At 43.2% G+C, this 20437-nt stretch overlaps 3 protein-coding genes across 3 annotated transcripts in view; 2 read left to right on the top strand and 1 right to left on the bottom strand.

Moving 5' to 3' along the window:
- The window catches only part of LOC126568803 (gastrula zinc finger protein xFG20-1-like), a 343175-nt gene that overhangs the window by 182741 nt on the left and 139997 nt on the right, over positions 1 to 20437 (top strand). The window lies entirely within an intron of this gene.
- LOC126556360 (probable cGMP 3',5'-cyclic phosphodiesterase subunit delta) overlaps positions 1 to 20437 on the top strand; it is a 441422-nt gene that overhangs the window by 310470 nt on the left and 110515 nt on the right. The window lies entirely within an intron of this gene.
- Positions 1 to 20437, bottom strand: part of LOC126556322 (ras-related protein Rab6) — a 467299-nt gene that overhangs the window by 443896 nt on the left and 2966 nt on the right. The gene's annotated exons all lie outside the window — the stretch shown is intronic.

The raw sequence follows: 20437 nt of genomic DNA, 5'->3' as shown, positions 1-20437 counted from the left end.
AAGTTCGTAGTAGATGACGCCGAGCTGGTCCCACCAAATACTCAACATGACTTTCGAGCTATGGATGTTCGGCCGAGGTGATGATTTTGGGGTATGACCAGGGGATCATCATGATTTTTTGTGCTTAGGATTGCTGAACGAAATCCACTTCTCGTCTCCTGTCACGATTTTGTGCAGGAACCCCTTTCTGTTGTGCTGCTGGACCAGCCATTCACACACGAAGAGTCTGCGTTCAATGTCCCACGGCTTGAACTCGTGTGGTATCCATTTGCCCTCCTTCTGTATCATGCCTAACGCGTTCAGCCATGATGATATCGCCTGACGAGTTACATCAAGCACGGCTGCAAGCTCTTCTTGTGTTTGGCGGTGATTTTCTTCCAGTAAAGCCGTCAATTCTTCGTCGGCGAACGTTTTGGGCCTTCCTTCAAGTTCAGCATCCTCCAAGGCAAAATCACCGCTTCGAAAGCGTCGAAACCAATCCCGACACCTTGCTTCGCTTAGAGCAGCATCGCCGCAAACACTCGAAAGCTCTCGAAGCGCTTCGGCTGCCGTTATCATCGCTCGAAACAAAAACAGCTACACCTCCTGCATATGGCGCTCATCCGGCTCAAAATCAGACATTTTCAAGAACTAGGAACTTTGAATCATACGAAATAATCACTAATCTGTTTAAACAGGTTGATTATGTCTTTCCCGAACTTGATTTATGACGTTGGTAAACGTCAAAAGTCCACAGTGGCCACATCGGTTTTAAAACGGCCGTTATTTATTTGCAGACCTAATAGATTTGCTTTCCACGTAGTTGTAAAGTCCGTCCACGCTACGTGGGAACAGTTTCCAGATAGGATTTGAACTCCAGTCCTGTCGTTTGAAGACATCCACCACTAGGGCGCCACTGAATTTTCTAGACTTAATTTTACACAGTCAGTCCTAAAATAGGTTCCTATTATTCTATTATCAGTCACTTTATGTATCAATTTAACTACTTCGTCATATTCCGCTATAACCTCGGGAGCTTTATTTAGCTTAATTTAACCATTTTAATCATATTTTTTTACAACAATTGTATTCTTCATCTAGGTTTGACACCTACAAGGTCACGTCGACCATCGAATGACTTACCATCGAAAGGAATGGCATAGATTTTCTAATATAAAATAGTTGGATAGAGACACTCCTCTAGGACCGAATGGGATTGGAGCTCTGCTCTTGCCGTATGAAGATCGCCGGCGTTGTCTTGTTGCTGAACTTTATAAATTCAGCATTTAAAATCATTTTTCAGCCCTAATGAAGCTGAACCAAAGTAAAAAACTTCTTTTAGAATCTCCATTACCGCACATTATTTTATTTGTATTTTAGTGTAAGTATTACGGCTCGATACCGCATTCTCAGCTCTTCTTGAGGTGGTTTTGTACATATTTCTTAAGACATTTGCTCCTTGCTTTTTGTTTGGCTTATCCTTATTTGCCTTATGGTCTAAATAGAAACGCTAATCTTCATGGCTTAACGACCTCTAAACTCACGCCGGAAGTCGAAAGGCTTACTAGAGACTTGCCGATACTACACAGCTGGATAGTCAAGTCCTCTCCTCACTACGGGTGGACGGTTTGGATGGGATTTGAATCCTGGTTCTGCCGTTTGAAGACCGGCAACCGGCTGTCGCATCTAACGCTCAAGAACCACTAATTTAATCGTATTTATTTCAACAACTTATAAATTTTTTTTGCTTATAAAATAGAAGGTGGTAAAGGCGACAGTGGGACCAGTCTTCAAACGGTAGGACCGGAGTTCAAATCCCATCCGGATCGTCCTCACGTAGTGTGGCGAAGACTTGACTATCCAGCTACGTGGTATAAGCAAGTCTAGTAAGCTATTTGATGGCCGGCGTGACCTTAAAGGTCGTTAAGCCGAGAAATAGAAGAAAATTCTTATAAAATTAAGAAAAATCTATTCAAAATTTCTTCCAACCAAATTATTATGAAATTTTTCTGAATTTAATCCTCACACATGCACACGAAAATCCCGAAGAACGCTAACACTACGAAAAAGTTAAAAGATATTGAAAATTTAGTCTGTTCTATCCTACATCAACCCACCAAATTAACGACCCGTTTCATTCCACTTGTTATCTGCTCCGGGAAAGCAAATAAAGCTTAAAAACCCTCGCCTGTTAGAGCAAAACATTTCCATCTATCACAATAATCAGCTCCCAAGAGGAATTTAGATGTCCCTCGGTATGAATAGGCGAACATAAACACACACGCACACAGTGGCTCTTGGTATTGAGCAAGAAAGACACAACGCAATGCAATGCTGCTTCCAAAGGATAGAAGAACCTTAAATTGCTAAATGGATTTTCAAGTCTTTAGTGGTTAGAAAATGCCGGAGTGCCGGGCCGGAGTTTGGCCTTGTCTTGTTGTACTCTCGAAGAAGACAAAAAAAAAACAAGCAAAAACTATTCCCCGAGTGCGGTTTTGCGGTTGAATGCAGCGAGGATGCTGGGATGCCATGGAAGCAACCCATCCTTTTCGGGGTTGCTCTGTTCGCATTCGAACGGATACGAACAAATACGAATAAAAATGGAACGCTGCAACTAACCAACAATGGAATGTGACAAATAGGCAATGATTGGATCTTGATAAGGGTATTTGTGGCGTAATGTTTTCTTTGTGAAGTTTCTTGCCTATGCTGTGAATCATGCTTTTTTGGTGAGCATCCTTTCGCTTTGCCACACACACCAAAACATTCGAGCATACAATTTGAAGTCAATTCGGTTGAAAAACTTTCTAGCATTTGCTTGTTACGATGTGCATCCTAAGGGTGGCCTGTTGCTTACATCCACGTACAATCCCTCGGCAGGATTTGGGACCCTTTGCTTAATCTCGGCAGCGATTGTTTAATTGTTTTCGCGCATTTCAAGCAATAAGAAGGCAAACACGAAGGAACAAAACATGTTTTGACAGTTTTATTATTGCCAATGTTTGATGACTTTCTCAACGGTTGAGTCTTCTGGCTGTAAAAAAAAGTGGAAACTCATATAAAAAACATAATTGCACACCAAAAAGTAGACAAATCCAATTAAATTTTTACCTTAATCTGCCTGAAACTGAAAAAGGATTATAGGGACAACACTTTTATTTGTCTGGTACCTGAAACGATTTTCTAACACACGAGAATCTGATGGAATCTTACCAATTGACAGTCGTTTTAGCTAAGCGACCCTACGGGGCTTTAATCGAATTCGATCGGAAAACATCTTTTTGGAGAAAGTGCCACACCGGGTACAAGCTTTCCCTGCCAACATCCTTGCAGATAATTCCCAGAAACAAAAAAAATAACACGTTGAAAACAAACGACCCAACGAAGGTTTGCAAAACACCTCCAAAGCAAATGACAATTTGATTAGTTTGAAGCCTGTAGCACATGAGCAGGCGACTTGATGGCGCTGCTCGAACCGTCTTACACGCGCCACACACCGGGAACTCTGAATTCACACCCGTAACTGGCAGGGGAACCCAAGGTTTTTGTGGTCTGTGATTATGACAAGGTGCAACAGCGTTGGCCTCCAGCGTTGGCGATTTCCTGCTGCGAAGCCATTAACTTCAGACTAACCTTCCTCAAGCTGTGGCTGCAAAATATCAACGAAAAGGAAAGAAACAGGCCCAAAGAGAATCAAAACCAGACCAATTTCCCCATTTGAGCCGTTCGGTTGATGTACGATTGTTTTCGATCCGGGGATATATAATGAAGATCACTCGACGCAGAATCATGGAAGAAATATGACGAACCGGTCAAAGGTGTCAGATAAGATAGGTTATCTAGGGATGCATGAAAAGGGCACACACAGACGACATTAAAAAAAAAAATACCACACAACACAACTTTCGCACCTTTAACTTGTTTGGACGCACGACCCTCCGGGCGGTATTTGAGCATATTTCGACGGCAGAAGTTATCACCTTTCCCGTGTTCTGGGATTGTGTGTCGATTTGGATTTCGGGTTAACTGTTCGAAAGATTGAAGGGAAAGATTCCAGCCGCCCGGCGGTGGCCTGAAGCGCCGTCTGGACGCAAGCAAGATCACTCTACTCTGCATGAAATGTACAATTTTATGAACACCTTTGGCCGAGACTTTTGCGTCCAAAATCGAAGAACGGACGCACGGCTATCTTATTATTATTATCCACGAGGATTACGAACGTCCAGCACACACGGCCACAGTCTGCGAATAATTGCCAGCGGGAGCAGGTGAATCCGTTCGCGCCCCAACATGTTTCCGTTTCGGTGAAGAACGCAATCGTTTTGAGCTTTTTTTCTGTTTTATTCTTCTTTTCCTTTCGTCTCTGAGAAAGTTTTGGACTGTTGTTTACTGCCATGTTGAGATGTTTCGTTTTACTCTGGGTTGTTTTTTAACCACAGCGTACGCAGCTATTGCAACCGGATGCATGTGGTGCGACGATGAAGAACATAAACAAAACTATTATGGAGATTGTTACAAATATTGTTGCTCTTAACTATCACCTAAACTTCTCAGTTAAAAGTTTAACTATAAAATATAATGATAAAATATATTTTACTCATGTAAACGACGATATATTGTAACTGGAAATAATATTAAAACATCGTTCCGTAAATATTATGATGCTATAAAACATAACAAGTTATTATAGCATTTCAGAAAATAATGGTACAATCAAACTCCAACTAGAATAAAACATGTACATAAAAAATTATGGGAAATTCGAAGAATGTTCTGTTTAGCGGATAATTTTCTGTGTATCACACTACAAAAATCGATTTGATAACACTCCACAATTTTCAGAAATTTCGGGATTTTTTTCAAATCCACGTGTAGCAAGATACGGAGATGACATGTATTGATCTCTTGCGTTAACAAATAAAACAAGAAAATTGGTTTTACGTAAGCGGATGGCCCAAACAGCATAACATGTAAGTCACACATTTACATCCCATCGTAGATCAGTATCAGTTTTATATTCTTCAATTTCTTAGACAACAGAACAAGACGGTCGAAGCCAGAATCCGGGTGTTTACGGTAAGATGAAGTTCAGCTACTTCAAACTACGCAGATTATGCGTTCTTTCAACAAAAAATCGTCTGCAAACAGAACTTTCGTTTAAATTAGCATTCAAACAGTAAACTAGATACAGATTTCAGTACACACAATGGTTTCGTTGGGACTAATAGGACTCTTTTCCCTAGTATTAGCAATTAACCTGCTAAGTCATGCCGGTCATCTTATGGCTTACTAAACATATTAATAATAAATAGTCTCCGTCAGGCTTGACTCCACTTGATCCAGCCAACGAGCTCACTATGCTCCTCTACGCCTCGTGTCGAACGGGTCGCAGACGACTTGCATTTCTGGTGAGGAATGAGTCCGGCATTATCCTTCCGGATTTGACTATCGTCAGGATATCAGTTCCGCCAAACAGTCGGTAGTGGAGTCCGTAGTAGGCACGATTCCCCTGAGCAATGCTACTTCGGATTCCGCTGCTTACGTTGTTGTCCGAAGCTACGATCGTACCAAGGTATCAGAACTCTTCTACCACCTCGAGATCGTCGCCGTTAACTGATACTCTGCTTCCGTGTCGGACTCTATCACGGTCAGAGCCTCCGGCAAGCAGGTATTTTATCTTCGTCGCATTGATGCTCAATCCAATTCTATTGGCCGCGCATTTCAGTCAGGTGTACGCCTCGCACATCGCCGCAGTTGTCCGTCCGATGATGTCGATGTCATCCGCGAAGCCAAGGATTTGGAGAGATCGGTGGAAAATCGTGCCCCGGATGTCGAAGCCCGCGCTTCGCATGACACCGCCCAGAGCGATGTTCAACAAGAAACAGGAGAGTCTGCTCCCTTGCCTCAGACCCTGGTGAGATTCGAACGATTCCGACAGCGAGCTCGAAACTCTGGCCTAGCACTACACCCCGTCAATAGTGGCCCTTAACATTTTGTATTATTTTAGCTTTAATTTAGGTGACAGTTATTTAAACTGTCAATAAAAAACTTCTTTGAAAACATTATTAAACAGTATCCTAATATATCACACAAAAAAGCGGGTCCTCTCAAAAACCATTACTAGTTGAACCTGTAAAAGGGGTTTTAATTTTCCAGAATAATCTCTATTTTGAATTTTTATGTAAGTAATACGGATCCAACAAAAAACGCATTGCTATCTGGAAAACTGCTGCGAATGTACAAAATCTGCCGACCAACAGATCCTCTTACGACAGATTTACGCAAACACTTAATTCTCCTTAATTTGACTGACTGAACTTTAAGGTCGTGGGAATTCGATGCACTCGAACGTAACGTGCATGCTGCTGCTGTCCGATGCTCATTCGCTCCATCTGCCAGCAGAATCTGCATACATCGAATCGGCAAGCATTCACTTCCGGTCAGTACAGACCGGACCACTTCCATCTCCAGCCGGCAACCTAAACCTAATCATTTTGCGTAGCAACTGACGGCAAATTGCAACCCATTTGCCATCGTTAACTCAATTCTTTGGACGGCTTCGAAGTTCAAAGTAATGTCCATTAGTTCCTTTCCTCGGCCTTTTTTTTTTTGTCTTTCTTTGCACCCCCGCGTGGGGGTTACCACCAGTGTAACTCGGCACTTTACCAAACGTTCCATTAGTGCGAGGTACCTTGTCGTAACGAGATTTCTATCGTTTGCCTAACCATCTGTCGACATTTTTGCAAACATTCTTCAGCTGCACTTCTTTCTTTTTGCTTGCGTAGTTCGGAAACAAAACAAAATGAAGCAAACTGTGAACTCGTCCCATTCTGCAGCCTGAGCCTGTGGGACGGGCAATGTAATCACGTGAGCGGAGTGTAGCTTTTTACGCATTACCCCATTGACATTAGTGGCCTCGCCTCGCCTAACTATCGTTTCCTTACAACCATCATCCCGCCCCATCATCTTGTGTCCGTCAATGGTCAAGAGTGAAACATCATGCCTATGATCTATCCTCCAATTCCGGAAAGATGTAACTTTTCCTTCACAGCCACAAGGCTTTCTGACGTCCTTTTGTGATGTGACATCTACGAGAAGAGCGATGTTATCGGTTTTAATTTCTTAGCTCTCTGGTCAACCGTAAGCCCAACTATTTTTACCCAGATGGAGTGTTATCCATTCCCTTCATAGAACCGCAGCCGTGTCTATCGTTTCGTCTAATGCGTTTGGAAACAGTGTTAAGGCTAATTTCAGCCTTCTTTGTCAGCAAACACCGGGACCCGGGTAAGGTGAGAAATTTGGCACCATCAAAAGCAACTCCGGAACATGGTACGTGTATGTGAATTTAGGGTGAGTTTTCTGTAGAGATTGACTAAGATCCTGACAGGCGATTGAAGGATTAAAAGCGAAGAGCAAAAGGCAAAAGATGTGACAAAAACTGTGAAAAACAACAAGAGATTAAGACATTTGTGTGGTTTGTGGAAAAGTTTTCTCATTGCAGCAGACATGATGTTTCAGGGTGCACGTTCGACAGGGTTTTTGGTTTGCTTGTTTAATCTATAAACCGAACCGCAGTGCATCATACGGTAGAAGCATTTTTGTGTTTGCGTTTCATATTTCCTTTCTGACCGAGTTTTATCTAATACGGAATCAATATTGGCATTGAAATAGGAACAATCGGATTAAAAAAACGATGTTTCATTGCAAGGCTATTTACGATGTTTTTGTTGGCTAACCAACCTTTCTAATGAAATGATTTAAAAAATTGAAGCTAGCAGCTTGAACGCTAAAATTGAAGTTGAACAACCAGGAGAGTTTGTTATTACTCCTATTTTCATTTTTTTTATAGAGGCCTTGAGTCTTAGAGACTACATTCGACTCTCCGCTCTTATTTTCAATGTATTTGTCCTTAAAATATATTTTATTTTTGCTTAGAAATAAAGAGAAAACAAACCTTGCAAAATAAAGTGTCATTTATTTAGAATTCGGTCATGTGAACAGGCTGTAAAACGAGTACTTTTTAATGTAGAAATATCATGTTTAGCTCAAACGAAAAGTTTTTTAATGTTCTTTTATCATGATTCAAGAACAATAAAATTGTTTACGTACGGTTGACTTTACGCAAATTTCTTATGATACCTCTCATTAGCTGGTGCGCAACCGATTTATCCACTTCAGTAGCTGTTTTTCCAGTAATAGGCGTGTTTTGCAGCTGTGTTTTGTGGTTTTACCTGTCTTTTTTATTTTTCATTTCATTATATCCCAGTATTTTTCTACTAGGCAGAATTCTGGACGGTTTGGTGGATTCAGAGTTTTGTCGATGACATCTACATTGTAACTCTTCCCGACTGACCAGAGCTTAATTGAGCATTTTCGAGCTTTAATAAAAGGTAAAACACAAGTTTTCTGACACTAATCTTTATAAACTGTCGAGTTCATAGTTTGATTTTATATAAAAACCCTTATTTTGAGCCCACAGCTGCATATGGCTTGGCATACCATGAGTTTGCGGGAAAATTTGTCAACAAAAACGTACTTACATTTGTTGGGGAAATCGTCCCGTGCCGTGACAACATTACATTTTTGGTCAGAATCGAACCATTCTGGACATACAATTTTTGAGGCGCTTGGTTTGTCCGTGACCGTGAAAAAGCCCGCCTCAGAAACAGAACATCAGTTGACGACGACGGCGTATCTTGAGGTGGTAGAAGAGTTCTGCTTCCTTGTTACGATCATAACTTCGGACAACAACATAAGCAGCGAAATCCGAAGTTTTTCAGGGAAATCGTGCTAGCTACAGAATCCACCATTCCTTCAATCTAGAAGACTCCAACAACACACGAAATGCACGATATAAACCACCTTGATACGTCCGGTAGTCCTCTGCGGGTACGAGTCCTGGACTATGCTGATGGAGGACGCCAATGCACTCGTCATTTTCGAGCGGCGGGTGCTAAGGACTATCTTTGGCAGTGTGTGCAGCTAGCTGAGCTGTTTGGAGTGCTGATATCCTGGGACACGTGATGAGGATTTCGGACTCATGCCCCACCAAAAAGGTGTTCGTCAGCGACCCGTTCGGCACGAGGCGTAGAGGAGCATAGCGAGCTCGTTGGCTGGATCAAGTGGAGTCTAACCTGTCAGAGACCTGATGCAGCCCTAGACCGAGTTTCCTGGAAACGGATTGGAATCCTGGCCATATCTTCGCTACGTGCTCAACCCTGAGCAGGCCAAGGGTTGGCGATATACGAGGGCTGACAATAAAGTAAGGTCTCCAATTTTTTTTCATAGAAAATGACATTTATTTACAACAAGCGATAAACCGTTGGAAAGGTCAAGGTCTTGGCTACTTTTCCACATAATCGCCATTTTTTTCCAACACCTTGCGCATCCGCACGATGAATCTGTCTATGCCGACAGAATACCACTCTCCGTCCGCCTCGCGCAGCCAGGTGTTGACCTCTTTCTGAACCTCCGCGTCACTCGCGTCACTTCGGTCAGCTGTTTTGGCACTCATCGGGCAGAAACTTTGTGATACTGCAAGTTGTTCACAAGGATATGACGGCTTGTTTCGCTGCTACACACTCCTCCAAGCTTCTCTTCCAAGTCCCTAATTGTCGCACGGCGGTTTTTGAGCATTTCTGCCTCCACTGCTTGAACAATCGCATCCGAGACCGACGGTCGGCCACTTCTCTCCTCGTCGTGAACATTAGTGCGCCCGGAATTGAACTCGCGGCTCCACTTACGCACGTTTTTTATGTCCATACACTTTTCCCCGTAAACTTAAACTAGTTGACGATGGATTTTAATAGGTGTCAACTTTTTCGCACTCAAAAAACGTATTACAGAACGCAATTCGCACTTGGACGCTGACGCGAGGGGTACCTCCATCGTTGACGGCTGCTCAGCCAAGACTGAGCGGTCGGGGAAGCCTCACCCAGCAGCAAAGTGGTAGTGGGGAAACCAAGGAACACGGCGGTGTTGCCAGATTTCACCTAGCGCGTGATCCGGCGAAGTTGCAGCGTTGGAGACCTTACTTTATTGTCAGCCCTCGTAATAATGCTTCAAAGTTCTATTTGGTGGCTTTGATACACGAAAAGAACGGTAGCCTGCACTCAATGCGATTCTTCTGACGGTACTTATGCTGCACCGAATTTATTGCAATATCCCCATCTGAAAGTCCAAGGCTAGCCTGTAACGTTTTGAACACCTTCCAGTTCAGCTACGATACGATCTTCTGTTCCTGAACGACGATTTTGTTTAACCTTTCTAGCGCGCTTTGACGTACCCGTAACCGTTTCAAAACATATTCAAAAATAGAAGACGCGTTTTTAAGGAATTTTCCTATTTTGAATTGTGCACAATTATTTGTCTTCGTTGCAACTCCATCGTTAATAACAACTGAAACAACCACGATATTGTCAAAAATACTCCATAAGAGGGAAGAGTGCTCCAATAACCACTTAGAAGTCAAAAATATCCATATAGCATCACTGAGAGGTGTACTCTACATAAGATAGAGTCCAAAGAGACCAAATTCTAAATGAACGTTACTTTACAAAGACAAGGAAGACAATAGGACGTTACAGGATTAAGTGGAATTCGTATATTGATCCTTGTATGGATCTCCCATCCTTATTTATAGGAGTACTATCATGCATATTAATAACAAATACGCTTTTGAAGTAATAATTCTCTCTTAATTAAATGCTCCCCATTTTCAATTCCGCACCACACATTTATCAGCACTACACGTTTAACCTTAAACAAATTAATCATAATTAAAATAATAGTTTATTCGCCCATTTCATGACACGTTAACAATTATGATGAAAAATCGCCACAATTGTATCATCTAAAGTTTCAAACCATTTCTCCGCACTTTCCCAGACAACATTCAATTTACGCAAAGCACGCACAGTCACACAAAAACACCGATCAGTTCACGTACGAGTCGAGCATCTGGTACTTGGAGCTGCTCAAATATAACCACACGATGCGTCCCTGTCAGGAGCATGTAATCGTGTAAACAGCAATTAATCCAATGAAGATGACATGCGAAACGGAGTCGGCGAGCCGTACCGGGAGCATCCAGGCTACGGATGGCTGCGGAACCGAGCCTCATCTGTGCCATTGGAGATGACAGATAACGGATGAGAGCGTTTAAGCAACCTGAAGCAAGCTGGTAACGATTTATTGTGTGGCAAATGTACACAAACGCCTACGAGGTTTAGCATATATTTTATCGCCTCAAGTGGCACTGCTTGGCGCAGGTCGAAGCAGGTCAGTGCCATTGGAGCCATTCGAACCCATTCGGATAAAATGTGCACAATTATCGAAGCGACAGAAGTGATTCCTCTCGAGTGTGTTCATTGGTTTCTTAGAAAATTCGAACGACAAAAGAAAAAGGCCCTCCAGTACTAAACCAACACCTCTACAGTGGGTTTTTCGGATTGCATTTAAATGACCCATTCAAATGCTTCGTGCGCTTCCAGCAGGAACACCCGGCGTTGGTTCTAGGTCACCACAAATCATGCTAAAATTTATTCGCTTCCACCTCTCTAATCCAAACAAAGACCAATAAAATCTCGGTTGTAATGCCCAGTCGACTGATTGAGAAAACACCCGCAAACACTCACTCCACTCCAACGACCAACCTCTTCAATACCCTGCTGCCACCCCCTCTCTCCCTCAGGCATGTAAGTGTTTTTGTGACAATGTCCACCATTCTTCTCACCCCCCAAAAAAGGAAGAACACGTGGGGGCCGTGCGAGAAAATGGCCGAGATAATCCTCCGGAAACCAAATCAATTTTAATAGAGTGCCTCACGTGCCGGTCTGACCATGAGGTGTCGGCCGTAATTCTCGAACGCAAACGTCACGCCTACGTGAAACCTACCTCACCCACTCCGGTGGCCAGTTTCATCGTGTTTCAAAGATCTCTGACAACTCCCATGTGGGCTTCCGGTAGGAACAGAAGCTTCATCGCCTTCTTCCGGGTTCCGGATCTTGCCAGCCAAAAGTGTAACGGTACGACATCTTTCCACCATCACGAGGTGCTAAATCACACGAGCACACATCATTGCTGCATCACCCATTAGCTTAGTTTGGTTTGCTTCTTTCCAGCACATCCAACCGATCCAATCCTTTGTCCCTGCCCACCCCGCAACACCAGTCACACATTCGGTCAGATTTTATCTTGCGGTTCACCTTGTGTGCAGCGTCATAAATTTTGGGCGGTGTAATGTCGCGTGCTACCTTCGACCGGTGCCCCCCGGCACCCTGGTCGCGCGTGATGGGGAGAAAATTGTGATTTATTGTTTGGGATGGATGGCAGTAAAAGTGGCCACAAAACAGTGGCACGCCACGAGTGACGAGTCTGCCCGGCTTCCACTTAGCTCTACGCGGTTTGCATAGCTCAACGGCCGTAACGATGGCTTCTGATGTGCGGAGGCTTTCCTTTTGACAGGCGAAAGGCGGAACCATGCTGCCGAGATTACAATGCGCACGGAGCGAACACGGTTAGCGTTTTTGTTCGTGCTGAAAGTGAATCGGGAATGGACGATAGTGTAGCAAATCACAAACCTCCTTTAGTTGCTCGTAATAATTCAAATGGAAATGCTATGAGAGTAGATGGAAATGGTCTTAATTATTCTGTTGCCACAGAATTCAAATATTTTACTTAGTTTTTTGCTTCAATGCTTCAAGATATTCGCTTAATAAAAATTATAATTCTGTTCCAATACAATTAATTCTGATGGTAACATGATTTCTAGGACAAACACCCAATACCTCGTAACACAAACAAATTTTGTTTTGCTTCCCTGAATGCATGTTGTGCTAGTTTTGCATGTGATTTGATTTGCATTCACTGCTCGAAGATAAACTTGTCCATGGATAACAAGTTGTCTGGTACGCTGCCCAAACGCGTACGCCATCGTCGAATGTAGCATAATGCAACATTCGCTACCACTTCAGCTGCAATATTGCTCGGCGTCCGGTTGCAACAACAACCCCAAACCGGAAGTGAAACATTCATCGGGCTCATCCACGACACAACACGGAATCCAGCGCGAAAAGCCGACCGACGGCCGTATGTCATCAGAGAGTTCTGCGCCAAAGTAAGCACCCACACTCGCCAGCAATCACGTGCTGCCATCACCAAACTTTCCCACCGGGAAAGGTCGTGTTTGGTGACAGCATCGTGTCTTGTACCGCTGTCGAAGCGCTCCGCAGATAAGCGCTTGACGGTACGGAGCCGTTGGTTGTCGGCGAGGTTTTTTGTCGTGTCCTAGCTTCGTTGATGGCTCATCCATCGACCGTTGCATGTGTTGATGATTTATCGAACGGGGCGGGAGAAAACTATTTATCATAAATCAAACTTTTAATTAGATAGCAAAACATACGCTCGTGTATGTGCCGGGGCTTTCCACGCCGAGCGCCCGGTTGATAGTGCGGCACATGTGGGCCAATTGCGGGGTTTTTGAAGTTTGTCAACCTCATAAACGCTCCAGGCGCCCGATTCCCAGCATAAGAACGGATCGCTAGGTTTGATTCCCATTGTGACGGGACGGCAGACAACGGGCGATGAAATGTGTTTTGGTGTTGATTGTTACGAAAGCATCTCAACATAATATCCATCATGTGTCTTCCGCTGCACAATGAGGGACATAAATAAAGGCAGAAGTTGAGTGAAAATAAAAAATGATGCGTTATTACTTTTTCGTGTTTGAAATTAATTTGACTAGAGTCGGATTTTAAAAGTGACCTTATAAGAAACATTTCTCAAATATTAAATTTTCTCTCACTATAGCCACCATAAATCCCACTGTGCGTTGGAACTTATGGCTTCCACCGTGCAGCTGTTGGCTTTAATGAATTTTGCTAATTAATTTCAACTATTTAGTGACAGGCTTTGTTGTTTCTACCGTGACGGCATCGATTTTACCAACTGCATTGACTAAACCGCCCCAGTGACGTGGCCCCGTGTGTTCACCCATGTCAAACCACTCTGCGGAAGGTTGCGGAACCATCCAAAAAGCGGAAACGACGCACCCGAAACCGTTCCAGACACATGTGACGCAAATCATTAGTTCCGAATGGCAAACACACAAACACGCACGCACGCTTTACTGCGATGCCTATCGGGCTGGATTGATTTTGGTCGGATACTTCCGAATCGAACACGTCAGGCGTTAGTTCTCACACCTCGGATCGTTTCGGAACGCCCCACCTGCCTCGCATTGGAGGTGTGCCGGGAAATGCCTTCGGCCGCCAAAAGAGGTTTTCCAAGTAGGCTCCCCAAAAAAACACCTTTTTTTGCTAAGATGCGTTTCAATGTGTGTGTGTGTGCGTTTCTTTTTGTCTTTTTTTTCGTTCCATCTTAACTTTCGTTGGCGTGTGAGGGCGAGTATCAACATCTGGGCGGGCAGCATTTTCACGTCTTGAGCATGGCCCGCAACACAAGTGTGAACAGGCGGCACCGGAACGCCGAAATCATCTACGGTTCGCTGAGCGCCTCCGGTAACGCTCCGTTGCCTTTCGGGTGACATTTCGACGGGATGATGACGGTTTATGTTTGCCGGGCGTCGGATGTCGGACCGAGCGATGGCAGAGTGTGCGTTTTTTTGCTTCTTTATAAAATTTTATGCCATCCCACGGGGCGGAGGCGACGGCGGAGTCAAATATCCAATATGTGCGCCAAAGTTTGAAATAAGAATGCTCACTGAAGCTGATTTGAGAAGGATGCTGAGCAGTTTTGCCGACATGAATATGCATACGCTTCATAGATTTCAAAAAACACGCTTTAATGAACTGCCGATCATCTGCTGTACGCGTTTTTTTACGATACGCGGTGACGCTGTAAAGCGGTATAATTGACAGCCAATCACGAATCAATGTAGAAATTATGCTATGGAAGTAAAGAGTAAGTGACAAGCGTGGTAAGCAGTAGAGGCGAAGATGTTGTAAAGAATAAAGCAGAGCATTATTGAGGAAAGCATTGCAATTGGTTCAATAATGATCCAAAGTACTAGAATTAAGTAAAAAAAAAACAAAAAAGCATCACAAAAAAGGATGCACAAAGAGCAATACTATAAATTAGATTAAAGTATAAAAAATTATTTTTCAAATCCTGTTTGGAAAACAAGATTTAAACGAAATGATAAATCTCAAAAAAAAATTCTAAAAATATACAAAAACCATGCATTTGTCACCAGTCCGATCAACTCCCTCCTCTACGAAAGCGACCTCCTTCCTATGCTACATATCATCACCAACCGAATAGTGGAAGCTGCGGCTCGGATCCTTGAGAAAGGACTCGACGTAACTGCAATCATCACCAGAACAAATGCAGAACTACAAACACTCACCAACCAACAGCTACCACCGATCATCCAATCCACTCGCCAGGGAATTCGTCCCTGGTACTATCGTACACCTGTCATAGACTGGGAACTTAAAAGTTCTCTCCGGGGAACCGGAAAAAGCAGCCACATCGCCAATAGTACCTTTACACACTTAATACAGACTAAATACAAACAGTTTCATCTTATTTTTACAGACGGCTCCGTTCATCTGGACTCAGCCGGTTGTGGGATCCACTCCTCCACGGACAACTGCGCCATCAAACTTCCTAACCACACCTCGATCTTTTCCGCCGAAGCAATAGCAATGCAACTAGCCGCCGACGAAGGACTACAGACCAACCGACCGAACGTCATCTTCAGCGACAGTGCCAGAGTTCTGGCTGCCCTCGAACACGGCACATCGAAGGACCCCCACATACAGCTCCTAGACTCCATACCTGCATCCCCGACAATCGTTTTCTGCTGGATTCCTGGCCATTTCGGAATCAACGGAAACGAGAAAGCCGACCAACTTGCCAACGATGGTCGGCTCCTTCCTGACGTACCATACAACACCCTTTCACGCCGTGATTCCATCCGCTTCACCAACACCCTTATCTGTCATCACTGGAACTCCACATGGCACAACGTAGACCTCAGCAACAAACTGCGTCCTATCAAGCACAACACCTCTTCATGGGAAGATATCGAATCCAGCCGCATCCAACGAGTCCTTTCCCGCCTTCGTATAGGTCATACTCGCCTTATGCACTCCTACCTCCTAGAAAAATCCAGTCCTCCATTCTGCAGCTTCTGTGGTGTTGACATCACCGTCCTCCACATCCTCACCGATTGCCATGGATACACGACACACCGAGCCTCCTGTCAACTAGAAACTGATTTAACGACAATCCTATCACCCAACAAACTCCAGCGCCTCGCCTCATTTTTACGCATTAGTAAATCATACAAAGAAATTTACGCAATTTTAAACTTATTCGATACCACATGACATAATAGTTTCCATAGTTTAATAGTTTAATAGTTTTCCGTAATACTTAAGCCACATATGCCATAGTTTTGTATTAGATTAAAACATCCTTTTTTTATACAGTAGAGAGACGAATGTAGTCTCCAAGACTCAAAGCCTCTATAAACAAACGAAAAAAAAAACAAGATACAAAAACCAGAGAACTCTTTCTTAAAACTCGAATTAAGAAAGAAAGGTCATTGTTTTCAGAACCTTAGCCAAAACGCACTAACAACTGTATACCAATCAAATAGCAAATGGAGAAATAAACCAAAGTGATCATTCAAAACGCTCTCTCATTACAATACGCCAAATGAAAATCAAGAAGTTGTTAAGCTGTTGCTGTGGGTTCATTGATGTGGAATCGGTCCAAACGGCCTCAATTACAGCAATTAGAATCAACCTCACAAGTGAATGCAGTCTATACAGACTTCAAATCTGCTTTTGATCGTATCCCCAATCCATTCTCCTTTAAAAAAAAGTATCCCTGTTCAGTGTTCAAGCCCTCTTGCTTTCTTGGCTTCGTTCTCTCCTTTATATCCGAAGTTATTGCGTCCAATTTATGGGTACTTATCTCTACACCCTTCTCTTCCAGTGCCGGTGTTCCTCAAAGCTGTATCCTTAGTTACTGTTTGTCCTGTTTATCAACGATGTTTGTACCGTTTTGCCTCATGATAATTTCATGTGTTTAATGTATGTCCCGATAAATGTAATGATATCTCGTTCACTCCTTCTCGTTCTGCTATTTTATCTATCTTTTACCTAGTAAATGTTTAAGTCCACCGTATTTTTGTTGTTAAGAACCTGGATGTATTATTCGACTCTAGCCTCACCTTTTCACATCATATCGACTCCATAGTCTGTAGGGCTCAAAGGACCCTTGGTGTGGTTAAGCGTGTTGCCCAGGACTTTCACGATGCCTCTTGTCTTCAGGTATTGTGTGTCTTGGCCAGATCCGCTGCTTGAGTACTGTTCTGTGATCTGGTCGCCCTCGGCCAAGTTCCACACAGACCGCCTCGAACAGGTGTAGAGGTTCTTTATTAGGTTTGCCGCCAGATAAATCTTAGTAGAGCAAGTCTCTGCACTACCTTTACATAAGGTCAGTTGTCGGATACTTGATTTAGTTTCTCTCGCATACCGCCTATCCGTGCCTATGCCCAATCCTCCTTTATAGCATCCCTCCCGCTAATTTCTACCGATTGCACTCACCCTCCGCTTCTAGTATCTTCTAGGCGCACAGCAGTGGAGCGAAAGGACCCTTTAATGCTTACAGTGCAAGCCTTTAAATCCACGTCCCACATTGTTTACTTTCACCTTTCCTTAACATCCTTTTCCATCCATCAATCATATTTTTTGTTCGTTAGGCTAGGTTAGGTCAAGTTAGGGTATTCTTAAATTGCATCAGTTTTTAAGCTAATTTTGTTAAGCTAACAGGCAAACACGTGTTGGTAATGTACGGATAGGTGATCGCAAATTTAAAGTCGTCCAAAACTTCACCTATATCGAGTCAAAAGTTAGCACCGTAAACAGCATAGCGGCGGAGTTGCGTGGCCAACTGGTCATTCTCCAGCACGAGGGAACATCTCACCTCAAAAAAACTGTCGCGAAGGTCGAAGCTGAGACTGTAGCCTGCCTTTATAGTCCCACTATTCACATACGCCTCTGAGACATGGTGGTCCTGTCCAAAAAAGACGTAGTCCTCTTAGCCGTGTTCGATGGAGACCACACCGTCGTGCAGCGAATTAGGCTCGCCAGGCTCCGATGGGCTGGCCATGTTATACGCATAGCATCCAGCTCAGAAAGTCCTTTTAGGCCTCCACACGGACGACGTGGTAGGGCCAGATTGAGGTGGGAGGATGGCGTGGAATAATCCACCATCAAGGCCGGGATACCGGATTGGCGGACGACGGCGCGGGACCTTGAGCGGTTTCAGATTCTGCTGCGACAGGCCAAGACCTGAAAGCGGTTGTAGCGCCTGATAAATAAAGTAGGTGAGTAATAAGCAAACAAATAAATTGAATAGAAATTAAAATTGAAAAAAGTGAAATTAAAAACAAACAAAAAACACAATATTATTCAAAGATACTTACTGATTTCGTTTGGGTTCGTTTTTTTACTGATAAGCTATTTAATACATTTTTTTTACTTTTTTACTCTGTACTTTATATTAACATTTTAATGTTCTTCTATAAATGTAACGTATGCTTGTCTTAGACAAAATTAAATTCTGATTCTTCAACAAATTCCATCAAACTTTGTTTGATTTTGAAATCATGTTTTTAATTCTAAAAATTCCCTTAAATTCCTCAAGAGCTTATCATCCTTCTCACAAACTGAAAATTGATCATCGATGCTTGTTGAAAAACGAGTATGCTTCTTGTAAATGTCCCCTTTTTACAGCCATAATCTATCCCCTGAGGTCATCCCTACCACCAAGTTTCATATTTTTTCTTCTTTTCAGGCGGAAAACAAAATTGAAAACAGCACAAAATATAATACTGCTTTTAACAACAGATAGAAACCACCTCGAAAAGGCCGGCTATCCGAAGATAGAGCAAACGTGGCGGGAACCAAACGCAAACCGGATCCCACAGCAAATGACTCAATGGTCCATGGAAACGGTTGGTAGTCGACGGGTGAGTTCTTTGCGGCACCCACCCGATCGGGGCGATAAAAATATAAATTCCCCAAGCCCTGATCCTGGAAGTAGGGAAAATCTACCGGGAATGCAAGCGAACCGTCCGCCCGCTTCCGAGCAGTACACGCGCATGCTACGCCAAAAAGGGAAAAGATTTATGAATAAATCATTCGACGACTTATGCAAACAGAGGACAATCCGTAAGTAGTAAAAGTAGTGGTAGTAGTCGCCGTTGGACGAGGGGCTTTTTTTTTTCTTTAAAGGATTTGAACATTGAAACTCACTCGCTTTTCCGCGTGCGGCAAAGAAAAGATAGCAGCAACTTTGCTGTAATGATGGCATAAAATATTCAAATGAAATTTTCGATTCATTTCGCCCCACTGCCTACGGTAGCCCCCGTTAACGACGATAAAGGTTACAGCTAAACTCTCTTCAAGGGGTTTTCCCCGCTTTTCTTTTCTATTCTTTTTCTTGCCGATTTCCCTCTAGCGCGCTGCGTAGGGAAAATCCACCCTAGACTCCCCGGTGGCACTTTGTCAAATAGAACAATGACTACAATGGATAAAAGCAATACGTCAAACACCCAGCCAGCCAGCATGATGGAAAGTCATTGTGCACGGTAAGCATTAAAGGTATGTTGCCCTCCTGTGTTACGTCCACACACACACACGCACACCTGCGGACGGGAAAATTTAAGCAAACAGGAAGACATTATGCCGGTATTAACCGACCGCAAGTGGTGCCGTTGACACAAGTGGTTGACGCTTCCGGCCGCAGCGACGGCAGCGCTCCGTGGAGGTACGAACCAAAAAAAAGGTGCTTTGAAATCCTGCCGATCCCGGATGTGGCTTTGGTCGGTCAAGCTAATGTCGATATTCGAATAAACTCTCGTACGGGACACAATAAAGCGGAAAGGACAGCAAAAGAGGCAAAAGCGGATGCATCCTTCTTTTAAGAATCGGATTGACCAATAGCTTCTCATGATTGGGAATTGTGGCACGGCATGAGTGGGGGAGGAGGGGGGGTGAGAGTTGAATAATGGAGCATCCTGGGCCATTTCTATTATCCAAGAGACGGTGCATTTTACGGTTTTTTGGTAAGTTTTTTTGCCGCATGGAATGTTCGGTCAACTGTCAAATACGTCGAATAAATACTATTATTATTTATTTTTAATATTTAATAGCAAGAAGATCATTTAAATATATGTTTACTTTCTCCGTAGTCCTATCGCATTTTATTGATTTTTGTTTAACAATATTGTTCCATTTCTTTGTGGATTAAAATTTCATTTTAAATCATTCTTTTGAAAGAGATTCAGAAAATATTCATAAAAAAAATTATTTTAATTGCTGAAGTTGCCCCTTTAATTCATCTTTGATTTTTCTGGGTTCTATGCTCGGTGTGAGATAAAATGTAATTGTTTGTGAGCTATTCCAATGCATCAATA

This window comes from Anopheles maculipalpis, chromosome 2RL (genome assembly GCF_943734695.1).
Source record: "Anopheles maculipalpis chromosome 2RL, idAnoMacuDA_375_x, whole genome shotgun sequence".
NCBI classification, from domain to species: domain Eukaryota; kingdom Metazoa; phylum Arthropoda; class Insecta; order Diptera; family Culicidae; genus Anopheles; species Anopheles maculipalpis.
The sequence above is the reverse complement of the archived record's forward strand: the minus strand, read 5'-3'. Positions and strand labels throughout refer to the sequence as shown.